The following is a 6,000-nucleotide window of genomic DNA, read 5'->3' on the forward strand; positions in this document are numbered from 1 at the left end:
CGTGCACTCACTGTCTGTAGTGTACACACACTCTATTTCCTTGTGATTACTACTGAATTACTGATTATTGTAATTTCTAGTTGTACTTCCTGACTGTTACTACTTACTTACTGTACTAGGGTAGGGACACTCACTCAGTCACTGTTCATAGGCTAGCTCCTGCGCGTGTGTGCGCGTGCGTGCACTCACTGTCTGTAGTGTACACACACTCTATTTCCTTGTGATTACTACTGATTATTGTAATTTCTAGTTGTACTTCCTGACTGTTACTACTTACTTACTGTACTAGGGACACTCACTCAGTCACTGTTCATAGGCTAGCTCCTGCGCGTGTGTGCGCGTGCGTGCACTCACTGTCTGTAGTGTACACACACTCTATTTCCTTGTGATTACTACTGAATTACTGATTATTGTAATTTCTAGTTGTACTTCCTGACTGTTACTACTTACTTACTGTACTAGGGTAGGGACACTCACTCAGTCACTGTTCATAGGCTAGCTCCTGCGCGTGTGTGCGCGTGTGTGCACTCACTGTCTGTAGTGTACACACACTCTATTTCCTTGTGATTACTACTGATTATTGTAATTTCTAGTTGTACTTCCTGACTGTTACTACTTACTTACTGTACTAGGGACACTCACTCAGTCACTGTTCATAGGCTAGCTCCTGCGCGTGTGTGCGCGTGCGTGCACTCACTGTCTGTAGTTTACACACACTCTATTTCCTTGTGATTACTACTGAATTACTGATTATTGTAATTTCTAGTTGTACTTCCTGACTGTTACTACTTACTTACTGTACTAGGGTAGGGACACTCACTCAGTCACTGTTCATAGGCTAGCTCCTGCGCGTGTTTCCGCGTGCGTGCACTCACTGTCTGTAGTGTACACACACTCTATTTCCTTCTACTGAATCTGAGTGATTACTACTGATTATTGTATTTTCTAGTTAGTGTACTAGGGGACACACTCACTGTTCACTGTTCACACTTACTGATTACCGATTATTGTATTTTGTATTTGTACTGTACTAATCACTTAGCGATCTAATCACTTAGTGATTAGTGTCACCTCACCCACCAACCCACTCCATTAAAGTACCCCACTTTACACCCGCCCTTTTAAAAAACTTTTGTGTTTACGCCCAAAACATCTAAGATATCTGGAAGTGGCAGCCAGCACGGTTTGGGCAAGGGGAAGGGCAGCAAGGGAATCAGGAGGAGAGGGAGCAGCATTGTGGCAAGCCGCGGCCGCGCCACCATGCACAGTTCCGCAGCAGCAGCGTCAGTGGCTAACATTCCTCCTATAGCCACTGGCCGTGGATGCCTTGGGCGCCGCCCAGCAGGAGCATCTGCAACTCACGCTGCAGAGACACAGCAGCAGCAGCGTGTAGCACCTGCTCCTATTTTCCTCCAGCCGGGTCGGAAACGTCCCATTGAGGAAAAGGATGCAGCCACTGTGGTGCAACTGATGACGGAGGATGAGCAGCCCGCCATCAGCTCTGCATCCGAGGCCTCCACCCTCACCACCACCACCACCACCACCACCCCTGTACGCAGCAGCCGCCCAGCAGGGTCTGGGGAGGAGGCCAGTTCACCGTCAGTCGCCGACCTGTCACTCAGCAGTCTTTTTACCCCAGGCACCATCAGGGTATTGTCTGCTGTTGTTGGCGATTTTGAGGAGGAGATGCTGATGGGCACTTTGGGGGAGGAGGGATTGGACAGCAAGACTGTGGCGACAGTCAAGCAGCCCATCCATGCATCAGGAGAGGAGTTTGGGGGGTCATCATCCCAGCAGGACATGTTTCAGGAGGGGGAGGATGATGATGACACGGTGACAGACAAAGACTGGGTGCCACCAGCTCCAGGGGATGTCGTCATCAGCAGCTCTGAGGAGGAGGAGGAGGATGCGCTTGTGGGCCTTGCAAGGAGGCGCATCATTGCAAGCATTGGCAGCAGTAGGCAGGTCCCACAGCCTGCTGGTGTCTCAGGCTCAGCAGCAGCAGCAGCAGCATCTGCCAGTACCACCACCAGCCGCACCCAAGCACCCCACCAACCACCACAGGGAGACAGGCAGCAGCGGCTCCAGGCCGTAGGGGGTTGTTTTTGTCACCAATCTGGCGATTTTTCACCATGCCCACAGTGTACAGCAAGTACGCCACGTGCAACCACTGTCAGCGGAAGTTGAGCAGAGGTGCAGACTCCTTAAAGTTCAGCACCAGCTCGCTCATCAACCACCTTGCTGCGAAACATTTCCACCAGCATGAGGAGTTCCAGAGGCTGAAGGCATCTGGTGCTGGCAGTGGCACCACACCCATCACTGCACAGCCTTCAGCAGCAGCAGCAGCAACAGCAGCCACCCGCCCTCCTGCTCCTCCAGCAGCCCCAGCAGGAGTGCGGAAACGCACTGCTCCTCCCCCCTCTGCAACTCCTGCCGCCGACACTGAGGCCTGTTCTGGCAGCCAGTCCTCAGTGGCCTCCTCTGCTGTGTCCGCTGATTCCCGTGCCAGCAAAAGGCAACGCCAGAGCCTTTTGAGCGAGTCCTTCCAGGGGGTGGTTAGGGCTCTGCCTCCCAGCAGCCGTCGCGTGCGGCAGCTGAATGGCTTGCTGGCATGGGCCATGTGCTCCCAACTCCTGCCGTACACGCTCGTGCAGGAGGGGAGCGACATGCGTGCGCTGCTTGCTTGTGCAGCCCCAGACTGGCAGCTCCCCAGCAGACACTTTTTCGCCCGCAAGGCCATTCCTGCACTGCACCACTTTGTGATGGCCAATGTGGAGCGAGGGCTGGAGCACGCGGTTGGTGAAAGGGTCCACGTCACCATGGACTCCTGGAGCAGCCGCTTCGGGACAGGCCGCTACCTGTCCTCCACTGTCCACTGGGTCAGCTTGGTGGAAGGGGGTGAGGATGGGAGAGCAGCAGCGGGCACAGCAGCAGCAGCAACACAGTGGGTGGTGCCACCCCGCAGGGTCAGGGGAACTGCAGCAGGTTCCTCCGATCCTCTGCCATCCTCCGGCACACCTGGCCAAACCCCCCGCCTCAGCAGCAGCGTGAAGGCCCGCCACTGCCAAGCGCTGCTGCAGTTGGTCAGCCTTGGGAAGACCAAACTGATGGCAACCCATGTGTTGGCCAAACTCCAGGAGCAGGAGAGGATTTGGCTGACCCCCAGAGGCCTCAGAGTCGGAGAGGTGGTGGCCGACAATGGGGCCAATCTGGTTGCCGCAATTGACAGGGGAATCCTGACCCACATCCCCTGTCTTGCCCACGTGCTGAACCTGGTGGTGCAGAAGTTCTTGCGCACCTACCAGGGGATGGGCGAACTGCTGGAAACGGCAAGGAACGTTGTGCGTCACTTCCAGCGCTTGGCTGCAGCCTGTGCGAGCCTGGAAGACGTGCAAAAGGAGCTGGAGCTGCCACGCCATCGGCTGATCCTTGACGTTCCAACTCGCTGGAACTCCACCCTGGCGATGTTGGAGCGTCTGGTTGAACAGAAGCACGCTGTCAACCAGTACCTTGCCCTGGCCACTGTTTCCGCTGCTCATAGAAGGGACAAGACCAGCAACATCCCGTCCATCGTCCCCGATGATGACTGGAGGCACATGCAGCAGGTGTGCTTAGTGCTGGCTCCCTTTCTGCAGGCCACTAACATGGTGAGCAGGGACCATGCTATGGTCTGCGAGTGGGTGCCCCTGGTTTGTCTGCTGAACAGGGCCCTCGATGCTTTGCTGGAACAGGGAGTGGCAGCCTTGGACCAGCAGGAGCGGCATGTAGCTGCACAGTCCACCTCTGAGGGGGAGGAGGAGGAGGACTTGGTGGAGGTCCCTGACCTTGCTGCTGATGAGGGGGATCAGCACAGCGCAGCTGAGTTGGTGCGGGGGTGGAGAGAGGATGAGGCTGAGGAGGCAGAGGAGGAGGATGAGGACAGCACTGCCGTCGATGTGCCAGCACACGTGGCCCGCCTCTTCCCAATGGCAGCGCACATGCTGACGTGCCTGCGCAAGGACCCCAGGGTGATCCAGATGAAGCAGAGGGAGGACATCTGGATCAGCATGATGTTGGACCCGCGCCTCAAGGGGAAGTTGAGCCAGTTCCTGCCGCCTGCAGGAGGAGACCCAGCGCAACAAATAAGGAGCTTGCAGCAGGCCCTTGTTGAGCGCTTGGAGGAAGCCTTCCCCCAGCCTTCCACCCCCACTGTCCAGCCAGCACAGAGGCAGCAGCAGGTGCCTACATCCAGCAGCAAGCGCCCCACAGACCTGCTGTCTCTCAGCAACGAGCTCTACAGGACTGTAGAGGCTCCGGCAGCAGTGACTAGAGAGGAGGTGCATGCAGCAGCATCCTCCTCCGGTCACAGCCAGCGCCTGACCCGTATGGTGGCTGACTACATGGGGTCCTACAGCGGGCTTGACAGCGATGCCCCTGTTGATCCCATGGAGTATTGGGTCAAGCGCCTGGAGATCTGGAGCGAGCTGGCGCAGTACGCCCTGGAAGTGCTGTCCTGTCCCCCTTCCAGCGTGCTGTCCGAGCGCTGCTTCAGTGCAGCTGGTGGCGTGGTCACCGAGAAACGCTCACGTCTGTCTCACAAGTCTGTGGACAGACTGACGTTTCTCAAGATGAACCAGGCGTGGATGGAAGGCGAGTTCCTGGCCCCTGTTGTCGGCGAGAGGGGGACATGAACTGGCTGCCGGAAGAACCATCGTTAATGTGCCTTACCACCCTTTACCACCGCCTGGCTCCTGCTCACTAAGCCAGCCTGGTTCACTTTGACTATTACGTCGCCTGCAGCCACACATTTTACATCTACAGTGGGCTGCTGTGTACTGCCCTTCTGCTGTCTGTCTGTCTGTGTTTCCCACTGCCAGGGTACACAGATTTACCTTCTGCTGCCGCTCTGCCACCAGCTATTACGTCAAACAATAGCTATATCTGTGTAATTTGTTGTAAAAACAAAACAAAAAAAACCATATAAAAAAAAAAGGTTTAATTTTTCTGAGGTGCTCGGGTTGAAAACTGTGTTGTCCCAGTTGTGTATTGGACACGATGTGGGCTGCACGACCGCTGTCTGGGACCTCCTGTTGTGTTTATTTACAGCCCTGGTATCAACGCTAGGTACCAGGGCTATTATGTCACGCTGCCTACCTACCTGCTGCCACACTCACACTACTCCTCCATTCCTCCTGCTGCTGCTGCTGTCTGTCTGTGTTTCCCACTGCCAGGGTACACAGATTTTACCTTCTGCTGCCACTCTGCCACCAGCTATTACGTCAAACAATAGCTGTTCACACTACTCCTCCATTCCTCCTGCTGCTGCTGCTGTCTGTCTGTGTTTCCCACTGCCAGGGTACACAGATTTACCTTCTGCTGCCACTCTGCCACCAGCTATTACGTCAAACAATAGCTATATCTGTGTAATTTGTTGTAAAAACAAAACAAAAAAACCATTAAAAAAAAAAAGGTTTAATTTTTCTGAGGTGCCCGGGTTGAAAACTGTGTTGTCCCAGTTGTGTATTGGACACGATGTGGGTTGCACGACCGCTGTCTGGGACCTCCTGTTGTGTTTATTTACAGCCCTGGTATCAACGCTAGGTACCAGGGCTATTATGTCACGCTGCCTACCTACCTGCTGCCACACTCACACTACTACTCCATTCCTCCTGCTGCTGCTGCTGTCTGTCTGTGTTTCCCACTGCCAGGGTACACAGATTTTACCTTCTGCTGCCACTCTGCCACCAGCTATTACGTCAAACAATAGCTGTTCACACTACTCCTCCATTCCTCCTGCTGCTGCTGCTGTCTGTCTGTGTTTCCCACTGCCAGGGTACACAGATTTACCTTCTGCTGCCACTCTGCCACCAGCTATTACGTCAAACAATAGCTATATCTGTGTAATTTGTTGTAAAAACAAAACAAAAAAACCATTAAAAAAAAAAAGGTTTAATTTTTCTGAGGTGCCCGGGTTGAAAACTGTGTTGTCCCAGTTGTGTATTGGACACGATGTGGGCTGCA

Source organism: Hyperolius riggenbachi, chromosome 4 (assembly GCF_040937935.1).
Source record: "Hyperolius riggenbachi isolate aHypRig1 chromosome 4, aHypRig1.pri, whole genome shotgun sequence".
Classification (NCBI taxonomy): domain Eukaryota; kingdom Metazoa; phylum Chordata; class Amphibia; order Anura; family Hyperoliidae; genus Hyperolius; species Hyperolius riggenbachi.